Here is a 25,782-nt window from a genome sequence, read left to right on the forward strand (position 1 = left end):
AGGGGAGATTAGACTCATTTGACAGTTCATAATTCCAAGTTATTTTGTATAAAAAGACCATATACACTTGTAGGTACTTTCAAAAAATAAGATTTTGAGAATTTTTTTTTTTTTTTTGCTTAGTCTTTCCTAGTATGGAGATTAAGCAAACTACCTAAAATTGCCAGCCATTCTTTTTTCGTTTTTCTCATTTTATTCACAGAAATGATAACAAATGAGTCTGCAGTTGCCTCTGCCAATTTCTTAAATCCTCTATTATCCACATTATAAAATCATACTAATATGAATGCTTCCAGTATTTTCAGAGCTCTTTAGTTATTATACTTTAGCATTCTGTATGAAGTATCTTATGTAAGTGTAAAATTTAGACTCAACTTCTGGAAGCTTTTGATTTCTTGGTTCAAAAGTGAGAGATCCTTAGTTCAGCCATATGATTAACAATTACTTGTATAGTAGGAATCTCCTAAATTATTGTTTTATGGATACCTGGCAGTTTTCTTGCCATTTCTCAGAAGTTCTCTATTAAACACATTCTCTCTCTCTCTCTCTCTCTCTCTCTCTCTCGCACTCTCTCTCTCTCTCTCTCTCTCTCATACACACACACACACACACACACATTGTGATTAAAAGCACAGACTTTGGCATTATGAAGTCTAAGGTTCAATTTCCAGTTCTGTAGTTTCTGGGCCACCTCACTTTAGGCAAGTAACCTAATATCTCTTAACCTTGTTATTTTCATCTGTAAAATGGAGATTACAATTATATCAGACAATCCTCAAAACATCCGTAATGATTTTAGAGTTTCAGAGTCACGTACAAGCAGGCACTCAGTAAATGGCTAGTGCTTTTATTACTTTATTATTATTTAGGTCTTGATTTTCCTTGAGTCTGTGAGTCCCCATAATGAAATGTAATTTCCAGTAGATTGAGTAACACCTGTGTTCACCAAAAATTGTAACTGAGTTCATTACTTTCTGTGCAACCCAGATTAGTTTTCTGCCTTTTTTTCTGTGCTGTATGTAGGTGTTCAATAGATTTATTTAATAAATGAGTGAATGCATGCGTGCGTAGATGAATTTTTAAATGTTTCTTTTTGAGAAGGTAGAACAGATGTGACACAGTTGAACAGGTAAGAAAATAGTCCATGGAAAAAATAGCAAAGTCACGTATGTGCCCAGGGCCAGCCTAAGGAGAGCTACTTTTTTTTTTTTAAGGGGAAATGTGTTGAATAGCTTATTTTACTTATTTTTAAAAGTTAAGTACAGGGACTTCCCTGGCGGTCCAGTGGTTAAGACTTCGCCTTCCAATGCAGTGGGTGTGGGTTCAATCTCTAGTCGGGGAGCTATGGTCCCACATGCCTCACAGCCAAAAAACCAAAACATAAAACAGAAGCAGTATTGTAACAAATTCAATAAAGACTTTAAAAAGTGGTCCACATCAAAAAAAAAAGTTAAGTACAAAAATTTGCTGATGATTAACATATTTAGCACCAATAAAATAATGTGAGATTAGCTGTACTAAAACAGAATGTTGAGCTACATTCACATTAAGTGACATTATATATTCTAAATTTGTGGAAAACTTCTGAAATGGCTGATAAAAAGGAAGATGGTGAGTGATCTTTGAGCAGAAAAAGACAGAAAGAGAAATGGCCTTTTCTACATCCTATTGTGCCTCTAAGTAAAATGCTTGGTAATCTAGCTACAAAGCTATATGTCCTTTGGCTTTAGGCACCTACTGTGATTTACCTTGTGAAGATCAGATTTTGCCATGGAGAGGATCTGTAAAAGTATCACACATTCCAGTACCATTGGCAACCACAGCTACCAAAAACTCCAATTTAAATTGATGAACCTAATATCAGATGATAGTATCATTTCCTTGTGGGTGTTTTGGGAAAAGGTGGGTAGGAAATGTATAAGAGTGAATACTTTATTAACTGAAAAAACAATTCATCATTTTGAAAACATAAAATACATTAAAGTTGTTATAGCATCAGGCATTAATATTTCACTGTACTTTAGTCATTGCCTACAATCAACATTTTCTGCCCTTTGAAAGAGAATCATGCTTGTGGTATGCATTAATCATATAAAAGATTAAACACTGAAAAGAAATTCAGCCTTTAAAGACAATTTGCTTTGATTTATTCAGTGGGTTCTTCCAAAAAGTTAATACCAAGAATTATTGCTTGTTGAATTGGAGTTACAAATTCTTTCAGAGTTACTTAGTATTTTCTGTAATATCAGTATCAAGGAAGGTAAAGCAAATTTACATATTTATTAGGAAATACAGGCACATAATCATAAAACAAGAAAACACAGCCATTTTTATAGACTTTACTTTTTAGAAGTGTTTTAATTTTACAGAAAAATTGAGAAGATAGTGTAAAGTGTTTCCATATACACCAGACCCATTTCCCTCTATGATGATCCACTTACATTAGTATGTTACGTTGTTACAATCAATTAACAAATATTGATACATTATCATTTACTATAGCCCATACATTAGTCCAGTTCCTTAGTTTTTACCTAATGTCCTTTTTCTATTCCAGGATTTCATCCAAAACATCACATTACATTTAGTTGCCGTGTTTCCTTAGGCTCCTCTTGGGTTTGATAGCTTCTCAGATTTTCCTTGGATGACCTTGACAATTTTGAGTACTTAGGTTTTTGTAGGATGCCTACTACTAGAATTTGTTTGATGCATTTTTCATGATAATATTAGGATTATGTGTTTTGGGGAGGAAGACCACAGAGTAGAAGGGTTATTTTGTCAGATCACATCAAGTGTACAAAGTATCAATATGCATTATGAATGCTGAGGTGGACCTTGATCACCAGGCTGAGGTAGTGTTTTTCAGGTTTCTCCATCGTAAGATTACTGTTTTCCCTTTTTCATACTGTACTTTTTTGGAAGGAAGTCAATATGCTCAGCCCACAACTAAGGAATAGGGAGTTATGCTTAAGATGGAGTACTACATAAACTATTTGGAATTCCTTTGCACTGGAGATTTATCTATTCTCCTGCGTTTATGTATCCAATTATTTATTTATATCAGAAGAACTCATGGATTTTTATTTTATACTTTGGGTTATAATCGAATTCTACTTTAGTTACTTTGTTCCTCAAATTGCTCTAGTCCTGACCCTTGTGAACTCTTTTCAGTTGGCTCTTGTGCCACTCTGAGGTATCCCCATCCTATATATTTTTTTGGAACTTCCTTACTTTCTGACACTATAAGATGGTCTTGCATATAAATCTTGTATATTTACTGCCCCAGTCCTAGAATCAGCTAATTCTTCAAGGATAACTAGGTCTTTTTAGTGGAGAACGGTATTAGACAGCAGGATCTGGGTGTGGGGTGCGCTAATTGCTGCTCAGATGTCATTGCTTCTAGATCTTCTCAGCTGACAGAGCAAAGAGATAATATGTGTGTACATTACCCATGTATATGCACATATCTGTAAGTATCTCTCTACATGACCATGTGTATTAAGGTAATATGAAGCAATATTAAGCTAAACATGAATGTATATTGATGTTTCCAACTTTAATCTGTTACCACATAGATCATCTTAGCCTCATCTCTTGCTTATCTTTAAATTTCAACTCCAGCAAAACACTTGGCTTTTAGAAGTATGAAAATCAAATTGTAGCAACTTTGGGAAGCCACATCATCTAGCAAAATAATTCTTAAAGTGCAAGGTGTATATCATCAAATTTTAATTTACAGTCAGCAGTACTTTTTAACATCAAAAGGCCTCCAGACCTCTGCTTCCAAGAAGATGAAGTAGCCCATTTCTCCCAGGTTCTCCCACTTAAAACTAAAACCCTGAACATAACAACAAACAAACATAGGAAGACACTGAAAGGTGGAAATGAGAAGGCAGACTTAACTAAGGACTTTGGGACTTGAGGAATGACATGGTGATGAGTCCCCTGTGTTTCCTGTTGCTTCCCATACATCCTGGAGAGGGTATTACAGGACCCCCAATCAATAACCACCAACAGAACAACAGACAAAAAAGCTTCAAAAAGACCCCTACAAAACCCTGTTCCCCCTAGCCAAAGTATGAGGAAAGGGGTTGCTAAAGACAGAAGACCATTTGGGCAATAATATACACACCACTCGAGCCAAGTGCCAGTGGAATATACACACTACTCGAGCCAAGTGCCAGTGGAATATTGCACTCATCCCCTATGTCCTGTTGTTTCAGTTGGGCCAAGGTAGGATTCGATCTTCTACACCACCCCACTCCTGCCCTCCAGAAGAGCCAGCGCTCTGATTCCCCACCAGGGTTGTTTCAGTGTGGTCCAGTGGTGAGCTGAGCCTCCAACCCTTTCCATGAGCAAACAGACTTTAAAAGGTGGTGCCTGACAGGCTAGTTAACACTGGGCTGCCCTCACACAGTCGTGGGGTCCACTGGTGGGACTTAGCCTCCATCTCTCCCTGACATCAATAAGAATAGGATGTTACAGGTTGGAGGGAGTAGGCACCCCACTAACCCCCAACACATGATGTCAGTGAGACCCACTGGGGTGCTGAATCCCCATAACCATCCTGAGGCAGTAAGACGGAATGAGACGGCACAAGCAGGGCTAGTTGGCACTTCTCTTCCTCTTACCCTGGTGTCAGTGGGGCCAGCAGGTAGCTGACCCTCTACCCACACCCGGCATCAACAAGAAGGAATGAAGCGGGAGGAAGGACAGCAAACACTTCACTTCTCCCCTCCCCTGGTGTCAAGAAAACTACTGGGGAGATGAACTTCCACTCCTACTAAAAGGCAACACAATGATATTAATGTTCCACTTTGGGGGGAAGGTGTCAGAAGGGCCAATAGGCTAGCTGAACTTCTCCTTGATCTGTCTGCAGTGAGACAATGTAAGTGCCCACTTTTGCTGGGGTATTGTCAGTAGGGCCCAATGGAAATCTGTACATCACTCCCCAGTCCTCATACTACGCCTCAAATAGGATGACTTCCTTCTAAAAAGTAATAATAAAATTAAATGGGATACAGAGTCATATAATAACTCACAATGTTTAGAATACAATTGAAAAATACTCATGACACCAAGAACCAGGAAATCACAGAATAAATGAGAAAAGACAATAAACATACACCAACACTGAGATAAAACATCTATTGATATGATCAGACAAAGATTTTAAATAAGCTGTCACTTAAATGCTTCAGTTAGCAATTATGCGTTCCTTGACAGAAATGGGAAAAATAGAAAATGTAAACAAAAAACTAGAAGTTATAACAATAAAAACAAATGAGAACAGTAGAACTGAAAAATACAACAATGAAAAATCTTTGCTCAAGAGTAGAGTGGAGATTACAAAGCATAGAATCATGAACTTAGAAGAGATCAGTACAGTGTACCATATGTACAGAGAAAAATAGACTGAGGGGTAGAGATGGGAGAAAGAACAGGATCTCAAGAACGTGTAAACAGTAACAAAAGCACTAACATTAATATCATCAAAGTTCCAGAATGAAAAAAGAGAGCAAGTAGGACTGACAAAGTATTCAAAGAAATCATGACTAAAAAGTTCCCAGTTTTTTAGAAGACATAAACACAAATTCAAGAATCTGAACAAACCCAAAGAGGAAAAACGCAAAGATATCCTTGCCAAGACGCATCATAATTAAACTTCTGAAAAGTAGAGACAAAAAAAATCTCGCAAGTGGACAGGCAAAAACAATGCATCACTTATTGAGAAACACCAATTCCAATGACAGCATATTTCTTGTCTAAAACTCTGGAGTCAGAAGCATTGACATAACATTTTTCAACTGCTAACAGAAAAGATCGCTCAGCCACAAATTCACACTTTTATCTCCACTTTCTTGTTTGACTTACATTAATGGACTACTAACTCATCTTTGTATATCCGGGACTGCCGTCACCCTTCTCCAAAAATCTAGTCACAGTATTTCCAGAGTGATCGTTCTGAAAATGAAACAAATTTTTCTTATAAAAATACCTGATTGTGTTATGAAACTTGTCTCTCTTCTAAGTTACCAGTTAAAATCCTTCAGTGGATTCCCATCTTTCTTGGAGTAAAATCTCACATCCAAACTCTCTTTGTCCTTTTGGGCTGCTGTAAGATTATATTGCAGGTTGGGTGGCTCATAAACAACAGGCATTTTTTTCTCACAGTTCTGGAGGCTGCAAGTGCAAGAATAGGGTGCCAGTATGGTCAGATGAGGGCCCTCTTTTGAGTTCCAGACTTCTCATTGTAACCTCACATGGCAGAAGAGCTTCAGGAGCTCTGTGGAGTCTCTTTTGTAAGAGCACTAATACCGTAATCATTTCCCAAAGGCCCCTCCTACTAATACTATCACCTCCGGAAATTAAGATTTCAACGTATAAATTTGGAGGGGAACACAAAGACTAGACCATAGCACTTAGTATACATACATGGACCATTCATGGTCTGGCTTCTACCACCCTCTCCATTGTCTTCTTTTCTAACACTCCAGTGAGCATTTCATTTTTTTTTTTTTTTTTTTTTTTTTTTTTGCGGTACGCAGGTCTCTCCCTGTTGTGGCCTCTCCCGTTGCGGAGCACATGCTCCGGACATGCAGGCTCAGCGGCCATGGCTCATGGGCCCAGCCACTCTGCAGCATGTGGGATCTTCCCGGACCGGGGCACGAACCCGTGTCCCCTGCATCGGCAGGTGGACTGTCAACCACTGTGCCACCAGGGAAGCCCCAGTGACATTTCTTATACTGATTATGAATGGAACTCCTTTCTGGACTGATCCTTAACCATTCATTTTCTGGCAAACATGAATTTATCTTCTCTTTTCCTCAAAAATTCACCCTTCCTTCATGTTACATATCCACTTCAATTGCCTTCTACAGGAAGCCCTACTGATATCCCCCATATACTACTCTCCACAGCATGCATTAAGGTCTTACCGTGTCTTCCTATAGCACTCTATAATAATTTTTACGGTAACTATGGATTTTCTTATTTGAGTGTCACAATACATTGACTTCTAGGTGGCACGATAATGATTTTAGTAACAGTAACACTGGTGCCTAGTTTAACCCATGGCATACTTTAGGTGTTCAATAAATGTTGGTTGAATTAGTGAATGAATGAATGAATGAATGGTCAGTTTGAAATCTTAATCATGTTACTTTTCAAAAATCTGTTAAAAAGATACCCACATTTTTCCAGACGATTAGGGACTTAGGATCTTCAACTTGATTTAATAGAGGAAATTTTTACTCATACATCATGATTAAATACCTCAAAGTAAAACCATTAACCCAGGAATTTAAGGTTATCCAGTTGGACTTGCAAGCCAGTAATTAATATCTCCTGCCCCGACTGTATTAGATGGTTTCACTGCTCCACTCATATCTCCCCAGCACTCATCATTCCACTATATGCTGATAGACTCATGCTACCACCTGCAATTATCCACCTTAAGGCAGGCCAGAAATGTACAGGAGTTAATGTATCTGGGTGTAGCTTTCAACCAAGGACAGAGGGGGCTGGAAGATAAGTACTTCAAGTTTCTCACCAATTCTTAGGATAACTCTGAGACATGTTCTGTAGAGTTTCACAGAACTCCCCTGAAGTACTGGCAGCAGTTCCCTGCAGGAGTAATTTATTCAGTAATGCACCTCTGTTGTCTTCCTTCCATGCCTCCATTCTCAATTTCTGCTCCACTTCTGAGTTTTCTGGAAGCACCTCCCAGATGAACAGTTTGCATTCAAATTATTGCCTCAGGTTCTGCTTCTAGGGGAATTCAATTTATAGCCTCCTACCAATCCGGTGCTCCTTACAGAGCCATCACTGGTACAAGTACCAAGGCATGGCACATTTGTATCACTCCTCCTAAATCCTAATATTTTTAAACAGATAGAAAAGAGCGTGACCTTGAAGAGAAAAATAATTTATATGAGAATAGCCAATGGATAAAGGGAAGGAGAGACAGTGCCATTTGTTTTCCATTAATGATAGTGTGAAATTTATGGGCAGATGGTCTAACAGGTGTGAGTATAATTTGAGGAGCCTGCTCCCTTGGTTACAGAAGACTGCTATTGTTATTATTATGGAGGCACAACCTCATGACTTTATTGCTTCGCTTGATGTAGCCTTTTCCTTTACCCTTAAATCTTTCTACATCACTGAATTGCAGCCAATAGCTTTATTTTCTCCCTATGGCTCCATCACAAAAAAGACACACATGTGCACACACACACACACACACACACACACAGAGTTTTGTGTATGCCAGTGCTCGAAAAGACAAGCTCATGGTGCATGTATGCAATGGATATTGTACATTACAGGTCTCTGTGAAATAGTCTTCTGCAGGTTCCTATGTTTATTTTATGAATAATTAACTTTAGTAAAGTTAATTTCCTGAAGATCTTGATAAAGACTGAAGAAAGGAAGTAAATTTTAAAGAAAAAGACTTAGAAACTTGCCCTTTTTGCCCTCTCTTTGTATCTTAATGAACAAAGGATAACTGGGCCTTTTTTGAAGTCTTTGCTTGAGTTGAAGACACAAAATGCAACCTGTACTCTTATCATAATATGTACAGTTCATGAGTACACAAACTTATAAACCGTGAATTTCCCTAAAGTTATTATACCATTTAGAAGATATTTGCTTGGACGTTTACTTAAAACCAAACAATTGAGGTCTATATGTCCAAATAATTTCCTTCTCTCTTGCTGTCTCCATTTCAGTTTCCTGAGTTTCTGGGAAGGCCTTGTTTCCCCAAAGGAACGATTTCTGGTAGAAGTCTGAAGGTCTGACCCAAGAAAAATAATCCAGTATAGCCAATGAATTGAGGACAAGAAGGTTTCCAATCAGGTAGGAACATTTAATCTCATACATTACAATCACCTTAAGTAAGGTGTGCTGATAGCTGGATATGATTTAACTGCTTGGAAAAAGATGCATATATAACCTACCTCACAAGGAAGTTGGTCTCAATTCCCTTAGAGGTTGTGGTGTTTATCAGAGAGTGCCTTGGGGGAAGACGAATACAATAACAGTATGATGCTTTTTTTTTTCATTTTTAGCTCATTGTTGCCACGTACACTTGGTGATCTTGGTGCCTGTGGTTTAATCCCAGGAGGTTAGACATGTGGAATAGCACATTAACCCTTTTTAGTATTTTCTCCCAAGACAAATCATTTTTATAGGTTGTCTCCATGGTCTTCTAGTTGCTTATCAAAATTAAGCATCAAGTCTTCTAAGTGAGCAAAGCCCCAGTCAGTGTGAGGAAATCAGCTTAGTTCTTATTGGGGCACATCTTCTTGGTCTTGGCACAAAGTGAGTTCACATAGGGAGTTAGAAGGAGGAGAATGGGGCATGCGAAAGGGGAGTTCTCTGTTCTCATTTACCTATGCATGTTGAAACTCCACTAACAGTTTTATTTTCATTAGCAATTTGTGATAAAAACTTAGGGTAAAGGGAATAATGAAGCTGTCCCATTATATGGCAGGACAAAAGATAGTAGTGACATCAAAATCAGGGCCTATCCATCTCATTTGCAGTTATCTACTCAGTGTTTAGCATGGCATTTGACCCCTCATCAGTATTCAATAAGAAGATGCGTGTTGAATGACTTAGGGATGAATTAATGAATGAAGAAAGTTAATATGGTAGAAAATGTGTTTTATCCTTGTATTTTCGTGTGTTGACTTCTATATTCCAAGACCCAGAACTGTAAGTGACACATAGAATATAATCAATAAAATTTTGTTGAAAGAATGAATGAGTCCCCACAATTCTAAGAATAATTTTAAGACCAACACAGACCCCATATCTGCCAAGGTCTATGACAGAAGTATCCAGAGATGAAAGCCTGGATCTCAGCTAGTGGTAGAGCTGACAGAATTTATCTAGTTTTAATAATTTACATCTCATCCCATTACATCTAGGCATAGTACCTACGTGAGCCATACAATTAAATATTGACTGAAAAAAAATGCACAACCTGAAAGTTGAGAATTATGTTTTATTTGGAGGACATACTTAGGACTTAAATCAGGAGACAGCCTCTCAGATAGCTCTGAGGGACCCTTCTGAAAAGGTAAGGGAGGGCACAGGATATTTAGGGGTTGTTGCAAAAAAAACCCCAGGTAGTTGGAACATCAAAAGATTACTGTTAATTAAAGAAACTAAGTTAAGTTAATAAATTTAGCACTTTCCTATATATGGTGAGATGCAGGAATCTGGTCTCATGGAAATCTTTCCCTTGATATGCACTTTAATTATCTAGGGCCAGTATCCTGTTTTCTCCATCCTGAATCCCCTCAGGGTGCTGATGGCTTGATGGCTGTAACATTCTTTGTTACTGATACCGCAGGCTACATTCTTTGTCCACGTAAATGACTTGAATATGGATAGTAAATCTGTGGATTTGCAAAACGTAATTCTTGGAGCATTTTTAGAAGGGCAAAGTTAAGGGCAATTTCAGAATCACTAGCAGCTAAAATTGCTGTTTATACTTTTCCACCTGTAGGTAGTAATCTGCTGTTGCTATCTTCAGTATTCCCAAGGGATAACAAAAGCCATTTAATTCAAGAAAGAAATGTAAAATTTAGCACAATGCAACTTCCACAAAACCAAACACACAAACACACACCCAACTCTCGCAGATATGAAGTAATAATCTAAAATAGAATCCTGGAACTAATTGCAAAAAAAGAGCAAATGTACTCATATTGGATAATTTTATTCTTTTATTAATGTTTGATATATATACATATATGTATTTATTAATAAAATTCAGAGTTGCTATATGGAGAAATAGCTCTGTACCAATATTGTCTTTGTATGTGTTTATCAATAATGTATGAGATTGCCTCCTATGCTCCTTTTCCTTTATTCTCTTGCAGGCAGTAGATGTAGTTATCGGTTGTTTTTAAAATTTCTAGGCAGCCAAAGGACTAGTATCACTTAAATAAAGAATGCAAATTGTCCCAAAGTAGGAACAATTTTCCTTCATTATGGAACATAAAGTCCTCATATGAAGGGGGAAGAATTTCATAGCTAAAAGCTTTCAACTACAGAAGATTTATGAGTAACTATGTATGTTGTTTCAAAGTGGACTCTCTATAATTAATGTCTAAGGGTTATCTTTGGTATACAATGTATTTTGATTTTTTAAATATTATTAGATAATATACAAAAGAATATATTTAATTGTATGTAAGTTATGATAAATAATAAAAACTCCTGCAAACACACCACCGAAACTAAGAACTAGAATCAAAACTGCTGAGTCTTCTCTCTGTTCTCTACCCTGATCCCACCTTCCTGCTTTCACCCAAGAAATCACTCTGATCTTGGCTCTATGTTCAACATCCACATAATTTTTATCTGATTTTGCTTATTATTGAGATTTATAAAATTGATATCATACTTTAGTCTTCTGTGCTTGCTTTTTTTACTCAACATTATATTTCTAAGGTTCACCCACTTTACTTTAACTAGTGTTCATTCATTTGTACTACTGTATAATATTTTATTGTATAAATACAAGAAAATGTCTTTATTATTCTATTAATGATATTTGGGTTGTTTTGGGCCTATTACGGACAGTACTTCCATGAACATTTATTTTAATGTTTCCTGGTAGACATGTGCAAGATTTAACATAAGTAAAAGAGTAGACATACTAAGAGTAGAATTGCTGAGTTGTAGGGAATTCAAATATTCAACTTTAAAAAATAACGTCAAAATGTTTTCCAAAGATATGGAATCAATTTTCAGCCCTTTTGCTCTATAGCTTCACCAGTTAGAATGGCCATTCTAGTCTTTTGTTCCTTGTATTAGTCTGCTCAGGTTGTCCTAGCAAAATACCTCAGATTCAGTGGGTTAAAAAACGAGATTTATCTTCTCACAGTTCTGGAGGCTGGAAGTCCAGGATCAAGATGTTGGCAGTTTTGGGTCCTCCTGAGGCCTCTTTCCTTGACTTGCAGGTGACCACTGCTTTCTTGCTATGTCCTCACATGGCCTTTTCTCTGTGTGTATACATCCCTCGTATCTCTTCCTCTTCTTACAAGGACACCAGTCATATCAGTTAGGGCCCCACCATTATGACCTCATTTAACCATAATTATGTTTTTAAAGTCCCTGTCTCCAAACAGCCACATTGGGAGATGGGGCATCAACATACGAATTTTAGGGAACACAATTCAGTCCATAACAATTTTAATTTGTATTTCCCTAATTACCGATAGGTTGAGAATCCTTTCATTTGTTTAATAGTTGCCTATGTTTCCTATTCTATGAAAGTCCAGAGAATATCTTTTGTCCATTTTTCTACTGTTTATCTTTTTCTTACTTATTTCTATTGTTTTTTAAATACAAGCAAATAATCCTTGGTCAGCTATATATGACACAAATAAGTTACTTCATGCCTTCTCACTTTTTCAATGTTGTCTTGTGATAAATAGCAGCTCTCAATTTTAATGAAATCAAATTTATCTTTTAGTTTAGTGTCTTTTTGTTCTACTTAAAATGTCCTTCCCTAGTTTAATGCTACCCAGATATAGTATATTTTCTTCTGAAAGTTCTAGTGTATCTTTGTTTTATATTCAAGCCATTAATGCACTTACAATCGACTTGTCTGTATTATCCAATTTCTTTGTTTTCTTATGAATAATTAAGTTTTCCAGGACCATTTTGGAATGAATGGATTTTTTAGGTGTGTCTGAGCTGTTCTTGACCATTCACATAAATTTCAGAATTGGTAATCCTGTAAAACCTCTATTAAGTATTTTTATTGTAATTGTATTGACTATATAAATTAAGTTGGGGAAAATTTACATCATTATGATGAGTCTTTTCTCTCCATAAACAAGATGTACCTCTCCATTTATTTAAGACTTCTTTAATATCTTTCAATAAGGTTTTATTTTCTACATAAATGTCTTGCACATTTTTATTTAGATTTATTCCTAGGTAGTTTTTTTTTTCCATTTTAAATAATTTTTAAGCTCTCTCTTTGTTCCTGGATTATAGAAATCCAATAGACTTTTGCATCTTGAGCTTATATCTAGCCATCTTGCTAATATTGTTTTTTAGTAAGAGAGAGGATTTTCTTAGCAAAGAGGAATAAATGTAAAATTAAATAAAAATGTTATGGGTCAGCTCTGGTCAATAGAACTTTCCATGATAATGGAAATGTTCTTAGTGCTGTCAAAAACTATAGCCATTAGTCACATATGTTTTTAAATTTTTAAATGTAAGTTCAATAAAATTAAAATTTAAGTTCCTAAGTCAAACTTGCCCACATTTCAAGTATTTAATAGCCACTTGTGACTAATGGACACTATACTGGACATTGTATCTCTAGACTATTAGACTGTGAAGCCATGGCGTCCCGGGATTTTATCTTTGTCAATGGCATAGTGAGATCTTTCATGTGACAGTTATTCTGTTATTAAAAAGAGAAGTTACTTAACCTAGTCATCCCTAACTTTTTGAAATAATCCAACATAGCTTTCACCATCCATGAATTTCTTGAATCATATTTATGTTTCTAATCTATTTCTTGTGTCAAGTGTTCACTTTGTAGCAAGTTCATTGTCCTAAAATGGCACAAGAGGTTCCCTTATTCCTGATAAGCTGTGATTGGATGAAGAAGACCTTGTTACCCTGCCTATCTGGTTTTTATTATAATCAGATGTTAATCTGTATCAGTCTCCATATTCAAAATTCACCATCAAAATTATATGTTATTCACATGATGGTTGTCTTTATTTCATTTAGCTAGTATCATGACCTTATAAATGCAGTTTTGGTCATTTTCTCCTAAAATATCATATTTATCCATGTGGAAATACATCTCCTACTTCTTTGCCCCCTTTAAACTCTTCCTGTAATTTAATCCTCATGAGCTTTATTTCCCCTAATTTTAATTACTTAATATTTTGTAAACCATTTAAGAGATCACTGGTATGCTCTTTTTTTCAATCATCTATACATTTAAACAGTGTGTTGCAATAAGAAATAGTACTGGTAATCAGAAGACTAGAGTCCTAGTTTTACCCATAAAAATGAACTATATGTGCATTTAAATAAGGCTTGTATAAGTTTTATTCTGATTCTAAAATTGTTATGATTATTTAGAAAATTATGTTTGAAATATGACATTATTCAAAACCAATAGAGGTTTGAAATCTATTAAAAATCTACAAAGAACTCAACTATTTCACCTTTTTCCCTGATTTGATATTCAACTGTAATCCTTCATCTTTCACTTACAGCATGCTGTAGCTGCTGTTGACACAAAGACAAAATATAATGTCTAAATATTGTGTACTTGTTTTTTAAATGAAGACTTTTGTTTAAAATTGTCTTTTACATAAATTCTTTTTTTTTTTTTTTTTTTTTTGCGGTATGCGGGCCTCTCACTGTTGTGGCCTCCCCCGTTGCGGAGCACAGGCTCCGGATGCGCAGGCCCAGCCGCCATGGCTCACGGGCCCAGCCGCTCCGCGGCATATGGGATCCTCCCAGACCGGGGCACGAACCCGTATCCCCTGCATCGGCAGGCGGACTCTCAACCACTGCGCCACCAGGGAGGCCCTTACATAAATTCTTGATTCCCTTTTCACAACTTTTCCATTCCCCATGCTACTGCAATCAATCACTCATGATAGAAAATTATTCTCTTTTCTGTTTGCTAAAGCTCTTTTTAAAATACCAAGTTTCAAATGATCATCAATTCAAGAAACTTTGGAAAATGAACTTCATAATTTCCAGAATGAATATTTTGTTTCACTGGCTACCAGGACACCATCCTCTCCTAGATTTCTCCCCTCCTCACTCAGCATTCCTTGGAAGTCTCCCTTGGTGATGCCTCCCATCCCTCAAAGTCTGTTAGAATGCCCTAAGGCTCATTCCTGGCCCCCTTCACTCTCCATCTACCTTAACTACTCATGAGTTTTAATCTAGTCCCATTACTTTAATGGGAAGATAACTTATGACTCCCCAATTCATACTTCTAGCCCTAACCACTCACCTAACCTCCAGACTCCTAATTCCAATTTCCCACTAAATATCTCCAATCTATGCATAATAGACATTTCAAACTTAGCAAATAAAACTAAATATTTTGCTTTGATCCATCCATCGCACTCCAGTTTTTCCTGGCTCCATAACTCATCCAGTTGCTCAGGCCAAAAATGTTAGATTCATCCTTAAACTCTCACTTTCCCACAATTCCTATGTCCAGTCCATCAGAAATTCTTGCCAGTCTAACTTGAAAATACATCCTGAATCCACCTACCTCTCACCTTACTCTTGCCATCTTTACTTACTCCAAGCCATCATTGCTTGCCTCATCTAATGCAATAGGCAGCCTCTTCCACAACCTCCTTGCTTCTTCCCCTCTTGCCCCAATCCTTATAGTCTATAACCAATACAATAGCCAGAATAATCACAAAAAAAACATGAATCATATCACATTATTTCCCAAAACCTGTTCCCATAACTTTAGAATAAAAATTAAACTTTTTACCTGTCCTACATGCTTTATTCAGTATTTCTTCTGCCCTACTCTCCAAGCTCGTTTACTACTACTATTCTCTCACACACACATCCAGATTTTCTTTCTGCAGTGGCTTTCCCAACATCAGGGCCTTTGCACTTGGTATTCCCTAAAACCTGGAAGATTTTAAAAATCTGTAAGATTCCTCCAAGCAAGATCTTAGAAGGTATTTACATTTCATTTTGTAGAGACATTTGGTAGAAGACATTTTTGCAGAAGACAGATACATTTTACTTTGGCGGCTATTCACACATCTGGCAATTTCCAAGTTGGTTAAATAACAAATGTGAATTGATGAAGCTAAGATAAAAGAACTGTAGTTGGTGAGACCTATGTGTTTTAAACCGTGAACTTTGAGGAATTGTAGACATGCAAACTACACCATGGTTTCAGTGTTAATGTGTGAGAATTAGCTAAGGTATTTTCCAAATACTCATTACTCTCTAAAGAGCTTCTGAGCAGGAAATCAGAACAGGGCCTGTGGACCTGAATTTTATCTAGTACCACAGTTGATTCTGTTGCAGATGGTTTTCAGTCAGCCCTTTGAGAGACACCAAGCTGGGGTATTTGCCCAGATATGATTAGCAAAGGTCATGCAAGTCACCAATGAGATACAATGGAGAATCAACAAATGACTGAAAAGAGTGACAAAAGAAGAAGAGGATCCAGTAGGACCAGTAGAGACGCTATCCCAAACACTCTTGGCTAGAAGTTTTACAAATCCATTCATATGAATGGACTGATAGTTAACAGCCAAATGGCACTGCATATTTTTTTAAGTTGCTGAGTATTAAAGTGTATGGCTAAGCATCATAAGTTTTGTTAAATTATATTTTGGTTGCTATAAAATTAGGTGTACATTGTGTGTCATAGATGTAGGGATATAGATGTGTAAATATATGTCGTTGTTTCAGTTCTTCAGCTGATACTTCATAATGTCTTTGTAACTTCTAAATGAAGGACCTCTTCAAATATTGTTTAGAAAAAAAAGATACCTGTTCATCCCTGTCCACCTCCCTTCATCCCCTTCCTTGTCCCTTCCCTCCTTTTTTTTATATCTTTATTGGAGTATAACTGCTTTTTAGTGTTGTGATCCCTTCCCTTCTTGAACAAATTAGTCCATTAAGTGAGGTAAAATAACCCTTTGTCAGCATGGGGGAGGTGGGCATTCAAGGAGCCACATGACTTGGCATTGGGTCTCAGAGTCTGAGAAAGGGGAGAGGATGTCTGCATAAGGGAGCCTGGAGTTGACTGCTGAAGTCTGATTCGTGTGAAAGGGCATCCACATGAGGAAGTGGCCTTGGCAACCACTCTGTACAGATAGTCATAACCCGTGCCAGGTGGAGAAAATGTGTGGATGGGAAAGTGGCAGCTACAAGAATTTACTTAAATACAGGAAGATTGATCAAATAAGTAAGGATATTAACAATATGGTAATCAGTGTTATTTTAATATCTGTGGAGGGAGTTAAAATATGAAAAGGGCAAAAACTAGAATGAAAGGGTGTTGAAAGGGAATGGAGGATGTATTTTCAATATAGAGACATTATAAGAATAAACATAGACAGTATGTATGCATATGTTTATGAATGTGTTTGTGAATATATGTAAATAGTTATGAATATATGTTTTCATATGTGTGTATGTATATATGTACATAAATCCCCTAGCCCTGCCTATTGAGAATACCTGGGACCACTACTTCCCAAGAGCAATGAATACACCTAGTGTCCAGATCTTGGTTTCTAAATACAGCTCTCCAACTGAAGGAATTAAAGCTCTTTGGAGAAATGGCTGATTCTAGAACCACTATAGGGAAAATAGAAGATGACTCTAGAACATATTATTGTTTCAAGAAGTAAGGGATCAGCCATAAAAAGAAATGAAATTGAGTTATTTGTAGTGAGGTGGATGGACCTAGAGTCTGTCATACAGAGTGACATCAGAAAGAGAAAGACAAATAGCGTATGCTAACACATATATATGGAATCTAAAAAAAAAAAAAATGTCATGAAGAACCGAGGGGTAAAACAGGAATAAAGACACAGACCTACTAGAGAATGGCCTTGAGGATATGGGGAGGGGGAAGGGTAAGCTGTGACAAAGCGAGAGAGAGGCATGGACCTATATACCCTACCAAACGTAAAATAGATAGCTAGTGGGAAGCAGCTGCATAGCACAGGGAGATCAGCTTGGTGCTTTGTGACCACCTAGAGGGGTGGGGTAAGGAGGGTGGGAGGGAAGGAGATGCAAGAGGGAAGAGATATGAGGATGTATGTATATGTATAGCTGATTCACTTTGTTATAAAGCAGAAACTAACACCCCATTGTAAAGCAATTATACTCCAATAAAGATGTTTAAAAAAAAAGAAGGGAGATATCACAGAATAATTGGGAAACATCAAAGGATATAGAAGCCAAACTGAAGGGGTTTCCACTGGACAAATCTTGAACAATCTAAGCCTCAAAACTAATAATGGTAGAAACATTATAGTCAATTGAATAAAATAGGAGTCTATGAGTTCATACTGATTTAAATAATTAAATTGAATAAATTATGTTTGATGAGGAACAGGATATTTACATAATTACAAAGTGCCTTACCACAAAAATTATTAATAATGAAGGAGAAAAAAAATAACTTTACAATGGAGAAGACTGGGTGATACACCTTAATCAAATGAGTAAAATAATATTCCAGTAAGGTTACAAGTTAAAAGTTTGCCGAAATTGTTTGATAGGAAGCAGTGAGAAGAACAGAGCTTCACCACTGTGTTATTCCTGCCAATGACACATATCCTGAATAATCATGAGACAAATACAAACAGCTAAATCCTACAAAATAACTGATCCATATTCTTTAAAATTTTCTAGTTCATGAAATTCAAGGGAAGCCTGAGAAAATTTTCCAGATTAAAAAACTAAAGAGACAGGACAGCTAAATGCAACATGTGACACTGGGCTGATCCTTTTATTATGAAGGACATGATGGGGATAATTGACAAAACTTGAAAGGGGTCTGAGGATTAGTAGCTCTGTGGTCATGTGTCAGTGTTAATTTCCTGATTTTCATGATTATATTTGGATATATGTTTGTAGGAAATACTAGAGGATTTGGGGGAGACATTGCATTGTGTTGGCAACTACTCTCAAATGGTTTGGGAAATAAATTATTTTTATTGTCATTTCAATCTTTCTTTAATTTTCGAGATTGTTAAAAGAAGGCAAAGAAAGAGGAGAAGAGCCCTGAGTCAGGTAACCCTCCTTTTCCTGGCGACTCCCATAGTTAAAAGCTCAGTTTACAACGGTGGTCAGTTTTTCAGTCTATTTGTGCTAATTTCTGTTACTAACAACCTAGCATCTTATTTTCTATTTGAGGTTTTTGGATTTTTCCTAATTATGCTTTTGCTTTTTATTCTATCAAATGTCTATGAACTTGATAAAGTCCTCGGTATTAAAACAAAATCAGTGAGATTCATAAAAATAAAAATAAGTTCTTGGAGAAATTTATAAATTTCTACCTGCATTCAAATTGGAGTAAGTTGGCAAGAAATTTATAAGGGGAAAATACTATAAGGAGCACTCCCATTCAGAAACTCAAAATGGTTGCACGTGTTTATCCTGTAAGAGATCTGTGATGAAACAGCAGGGTGAAGGCTATATGTCCAAACTTAAATGCAATCTTTTAAATCACCTTTCATGTCAGGCCATGTAAGAACTGGGCAATTCAATAAGTAAATTAGAACAATTCTTTCAATAATTTCTTAGGTCAACACTTAGAATAATGGAAAACTTATCTTTAACTCCAAGAAATCTGGACAGTTATTAAAGCAAATGTGTTGTCCTACTGGCCTACACCTGGTTATAAACAGCAGTACGACTTCAGAAAACCCTGGACACTGAGTGGACCTTCTAAATATAGCTTTTTCTTTCTATAAAGGTGTTTTACAAGAATGCTATCTTTTGTGAAAATGTGGCCTTTATAAAGGGTACACTAAGGTGTGTGACTTTTAGACCTAGAAAAGATTTGAAATATTTTCTTAGCCTGGGAATCCAAATTTTAGAGGCATAGAAACAGAAACGCAATGAAATTAAATATTTTGCCCACCATCAAATGGCAAACAAGTAATAACGACAGCACTCAAGCCTCTGTCTTCTAAATCCATTGAATGCAGCATAAATAGATTGCAATAACTGCTGATTTTCATTGTCCTCAACACTACATTTCTTCTGTGCCTTATCCCTCTTCTTTTAAGAGGGATGACAACATTATCTGCAAACTTTATAACTATTTTTTTTTAATTTTGCTGTTTTGTAACTCACTTTTGAAAAATTCTGTTTCTATGTTGAAAATGTGTAAGGACATTTACCTTCCTTCTTGAAACAACTTTGCCTGCATTTATCACATTTTATTGTTGAACTGTTATGTAGCAATAAGTACAAAAGCACGTCTAGTAGAGGAGATAATGTCAGAGGCAACAAGGTGTGTGTATGGGGGGGGCGGGGTTAGAGTTGACATACCTTAAGGGAGATGAGGAGAGAGGGAAGAGAATAGAAATTTTATTGATTTGAAAAAATATGATGGCAAGTTAGACAATGTTTGGCTAAACTTAATACAATATAGCTTTCCTTAACTTAAATTCCGGGTTAACTTCCACTGTTTACATTGCCACAGACTAGGGGATAAACAAAGCAAAAAGATTTTTGGTACTACCGTTTTGTGTTAATTTCATAAAGATTTCTACAAGACTTTTTAAAAATAAATTGAAAAACAAAAGTCTTGTCTTTAGCTTATTTTCCCTGCATGCTTGCACTTTAGTAAGTTGATAAATGACATTTAAACTCAATAGTTATGATTAATTCTGTCCCACCATTTTTAAAAGCCCTGGGGATTGTGTGCGCGTTCATGCGCACACCTTTACAACCAGTAAAATAAAGTTCTTGATCAAAAAATTATTATCATTTAGACTATTGAATAAAATCAGATATGATAGAGGGGCCAGCTGTTGGTAGGTTTAAAAGTCACCCTAGGTGATTAATTCGTGCAGCAGTGTTGCAGGTCTCTCTTTAGATGAAGCATTTAGAAGTATAACCAAGCATGGCTCTAGTTTCATATCTGAAACCTGTTTTATTTAGTTATTCGGCAAGTGCTTGCTCCATGTGTTTTTATAGTCTTTGGTTGTGCTATAAAAATGTCAAAATTATGAATTAACAGATATGCAAAAGTGAAATCCTAGAAGATAGGATAAACATGAAGTCCTCTAATTATCACTCAAATAAGTTTGGTTGACACAGAACTGGGAATCAGATAAAGACATTAATAATTCATAATGCTGAAATTAAAATCTTCTAGTTACAGTACAAAAGAAATCCTAATTTGTACCACAAGGTAATGAATTCAGTACTTTTCATTTGTTAAATATTTGCTTATTACCCTGCACTGTGCATATAACACTGTTCCAAAATTTGGAGGGCAAACAGGAAAAACAGAAACTCTACCTTCAAGTTGTGTATACTGCAGTCAGTGAAATTTCTCTACTTTGAGATCTTTTAATTCCTCAGCTCATTGTAACATTTTCTTCAGATGAATTGTTTTTTATTTGTTAAAACCAATGTTTAGCACTTGAAATAGTTTCTTCAATGTTCCTGATAGTGAAATAGAGTCAGCATGCTAATTTCCAATACTAATTATAGAGTTGATAGGAGAAATGCTCAAGATTGATAGTAAAGTGATTTCGATAATCTACAAAATGTCTTGAGGTTTCCCAGATAACAACTTGTCTCCCAGACAAAAATATACTTATTATTTATATTCCAAGCTTATACAAATTTTTGTACTTTAATCATATAGCGATTTGACAACATCTTTTCATTCACATTTTAAGATATTTTGTTCAGTAAATTATCTCATTTTGAAACTATTGATTTATATATACATACTATGTAAATATTAGTATATATTTCTCAATGACTAGATTAGTGCTTTCTTAACTACTTAAATTTGTTTAATTCATATTGTTGTTCTTCAGCATTTCTTTTACTCACTGGAGCCTATCCTACTGACTTCAAAAAGCCTGAAAAATCTGAAAATCCCATTTAAAGTAACTGTATGGAAAATCTTTAAAATAACATACAATAATGGTAGAGAAGAAGAGTATTTAACATTGTGTTGAGATCATTCCATTAATAAAGAGATTAATCAATAATTCTAACAGTCAGACATATAATAAAAATGAAAAACAATCATAATACTGAGCAATGACATTTTCAATAAAGGGAGATATTAAATATTGTATAGGAAACTAGTATCTGCAAAGCAGATAAGTTGGCAATGATTATACATATATTTAAAATATGTTGAAACAGTCATAGACAGTTTTTCTTTTTGGCTGAAAAGAGGCATATTGCAGTGTTTAAGCACTACTTTAACTGGAATAGATATTTAGACACTATACAGAAAACACATGATTGCAGAAGAGCAGATATTAGCAGGTGTGTGAACGTGTATGTCTTTAATTAATGCATTTTCATTCATTCAAAAAGGAGAAGAATGCCAAATTTACTTTAAAGGTGGCATTGTGATATGTTAAAGTTCCATTCTTAGACTTTTGCTGCTGTTGCTGTTCCTTTAGTATTCACCAAAGAGTACCGTCCTGTCACTTATCCAAGTTAGAAATCTAGAAGCAATCCTAGGATTCTCATTATAGGGTCCCCTACCTTCATGCTCCCCGCTCAATAAGTAACAAATTCTTGGCTCTCCTATATAGGAAAGCTCTCTCCAATGTACGCCTGCTCTGTAACTCTCTGGGTCCAGCATCTCTGCCTCAGCCTCCCATTCAAGTCACTTCTAGTTCATTCTGTGCAGGGCCATTTTTAAACCTTCCTCAGTCCTAGGCAATTGCCCTTTTAGAAGCTTTACCCTAAATGTTATCAAATGCATTAATATGTGCCCAAGTCACATATCCAATATAATTTATAGATAACTATATGAAAGCTGAGTAACATTGCTGTTGTAGTAATATTAGTTGAAAAAATTAATTACACAAGTTTTGATCTCAATTTTGCAGATTTTTTTTTCATACCCTGGAGCCATTTTTTTCAGGTGTCAAACAATTTTCTAAGTCCTTCTCAAACTCCTAGTCCCTAGTGAGTGTGCTTTTACTGTCACAGGGTTGAACAGCTCAGACAGCAAGATGTCTGAAGATGAAGACCATCACATGGATGAGTAAATCAGATACGTGGAAGATGGAATGCAAAGTGTTTGTAGAAAAAAATACACAAATCAAGGAAGAAATTGCAGTGTCAATTAATATGATGTATATCAGATGATAGTATTAAAAAGCCAGGTTAAAATAAAATAACTTAATAATGTACATATTTGTCAGATTGTTCACTAGTGATATACTGCTCAGTGTAAGGTGAGAACCACAGATATTATCTTCTGGAAAAAAACCCTTTAAGCCCTAACAGATTCAGTTTATAAATTTCCTCTCTAATAAATGAGGAATAAAATAATTTACAATAAATTAATTATTTCCTCTTCTGAAGGTACTAATACTACAAATTCAGTCAGAAGATGGATCAAGTTTTTCGTACATTTCTCTCATTTCACATTTTTTAAATAAATGAGACTATATTTTGTCTAATGACTACCAGAACAACTATCTGGAAACTGTGCCTTCATTATATGTGAGACAGTATTTTAGGAGATATAGATGTATATTTAGATGGAGATATAAATACATAGCATATATACACAATATTTAATAAGACACAGGAAATGTGGGATAGCTCCAGACTGCTACACCCTATGTTCTGAGCTGCTCCGAAATGCAGTTCCTTTTTTATTTTCTTAACATCTTTATTGGAGTATAATTGCTTTACAATAGTGTGTTAGTTTCTGCTTTATAACAAAGTGAATCAGTTATACATATACACATGTTCCCATATCACTTCCCTCTTGCGTCTCCCTCCATCCCACCCTCCCTATCCCACCCCTCTAGGTGGTCACAAAGCACCCAGCTGATCTCCCTGTGCTATGTGGCTGCTTCCCACTAGCTATCTGTTCTAATGGGAGTTCTCTGGGCACAAAGAGCAGTATTTTCTGTAATGAGATTAGAAGAAAGGATTTGCTAATAATTGCTTCTATAGCAACTAAAAATCTTGGAATCTCACCTTTCAGCATTTTGAAAATCTTAAAGGGGATGTTGTCAGTAACAGAAAAATTGAAGAATGATAATGTATTCAAATTACTCATTCTTTAAATTCATCTGCCCATTCGCCTTTTAAATTGATTCATGCTTCTCAGAAAATAAAATATGCTAATCCATATATCATTTTTCCACTGCGTAGAGCAACTACATCTAAAAAAAATACTATTTTACTTTCCTTTACTATATTCCTCCACAACTTGTGTTGTACTTTCACATCTTCTTTTCATTCTGCTAGTGAGATATATATACATATATGTATATATACACATAATATTTAGATTTTAGATATTTGCATTATGCAGGGCAATCCATAAGATGGATAGATGCTTAATATTAATACCATTGAATACAATTTTCATAATTTTATACTTTAATTATTTTTGAAAGGGTAAAGCAAGGGTAAAGCAAATTCGAAATGAAAAAAGGTGACCAAGCTGGCATTTTTCATTTCAGACTTTATATTTGGACTACTCAGTGGGACAGATTATAATAACAAAATTTTGCTTTTGCAGGGAGGTCAATCTTTGCTTCTGCATTGCCTCATCTCTTTTAATCCCATCCAGTTTATTTTTCATCTCAGAAACTATATTTTTCATCTCTAGGAACTCAATTTGGGTTATTTTTATATCCTCTATATGTCTATTTAAGATGTTGATGCTTTCCTTTAACCTTTTTGAACCTATGAAAATTAGTTATAATAACTGTTTGAATGTCTTTGTTTACTGATTGTACCATTTTTCAGTGTCTTTTCATTAATTAATCTTTCTCCTTGTTATGGGTTATATTTTCCTTTGTCTTTGCATCCCTGGTAATTCTAGATTGCATGTCAGATATTGTGAATTTTACTTTACTGATTGCAGGGCGTTTTTGTATTTTTTTAAATATTTGTAACTTTGCTCAAAGAGGTAGTTAAGAAATAGTTTGATCACTTTGAGGCTTCCTTGTAAGCCTTATTAGGCTGCAACTGAAACAATTTAGTCTAGGGCTAATTTGGTCCCACTACCAAGGCTATACCCATTGAATACTCTGTGTATTGAATACTCTAGTTGATGCTGCATGTATTAAATTATATCAAAACATATTTGTATAATCTTAAAACAATAAATGCAACACATAAAAATATAAAAAAAAATTTAAAATTAACTTTTATTAAATAAAACAAAAATGTTTTCTTCTAGTAACTGTAGTATTTTAACATATTTAAATACTGTATCCCTATGAAATTCATTTTGTTAATAAATATGAAAAGAGAATCCACCTTTATTTTTTACAGGTGACCAGGGACTTGTTCAAACACCAACATTTAACTGTATTACATAAAACATTATGCCACTGGTTTTTATGGGTTTTCATTATAATTAACAGCTTTATACAACCGTTGTCTTGTGCTGTTTGTTGTTCAATGTCTAAAATTATTGTTTTATATATATATATATATATATATATTTACTTTTAGCAGTTTAAGCCAGGAGAGTAAATCCAGTTCCTATTACTCCATCCTGTCCAGAAGCACAGGTCTTAAGTGAAATTGAATACCAAAGAAACAGTTCCAAATTTTACAACGGATCTATCACTGGTTGTTAGCATATCTTCCCACACCCAAGACACCAAGATAACTTTTACTCACTGTTAAAGCTTTATGATGAGCAAAACTTCCACCACTGTGCTTCCTTGGCATGTGAGTATATTTTTAATTTACTGGTTATATATATTCTCTAATTATCCATTATTTTGTCCTTCTTTTTGATTAGATATTGATATCCACATGTTCTTTTCTAATAGCTCACAGAAATTTCTCTCATTAACAACACCAATAGAAATCACAATAAAAATCACCTTGGGGGACCAAATTTATATCACATTACCAAGTTTTTATTTTGCTCCCATAAAACTTCTGCAAAATACAACCACTATCTATCATCAGTATCATTAGAACAAAAACAAGGCATTCTAATCTCAAAAGCAAAATATTTTATTTAACTTAATAAATTTCACATTATAAAAATTTTCTCATAGC

The 25,782-nt window shown here is 35.5% G+C and overlaps 1 long non-coding RNA gene across 3 annotated transcripts in view; it reads left to right on the forward strand.

Annotated features, from left to right (window-relative positions):
- The window catches only part of LOC309799558, a 49,493-nt gene extending 26,685 nt beyond the window's left edge, over positions 1 to 22,808 (forward strand). For 2 of the 3 annotated variants that reach the window (XR_014293304.1, XR_014293305.1), the window contains exons 2-3: positions 8,730 to 8,856; positions 22,723 to 22,808. This is a non-coding gene — a long non-coding RNA (uncharacterized lncRNA). Of the gene's footprint in view, positions 1 to 6,174; positions 6,303 to 8,729; positions 8,857 to 22,722 lie in introns of all 3 variants that reach the window. The other variant, XR_014293303.1, reaches the window with a different exon arrangement.
- Positions 22,809 to 25,782: the final 2,974 nt, after the last annotated feature.

Source organism: Mesoplodon mirus, assembly GCF_964341445.2.
Source record: "Mesoplodon mirus genome assembly, chromosome: 3".
NCBI lineage: Eukaryota > Metazoa > Chordata > Mammalia > Artiodactyla > Ziphiidae > Mesoplodon > Mesoplodon mirus.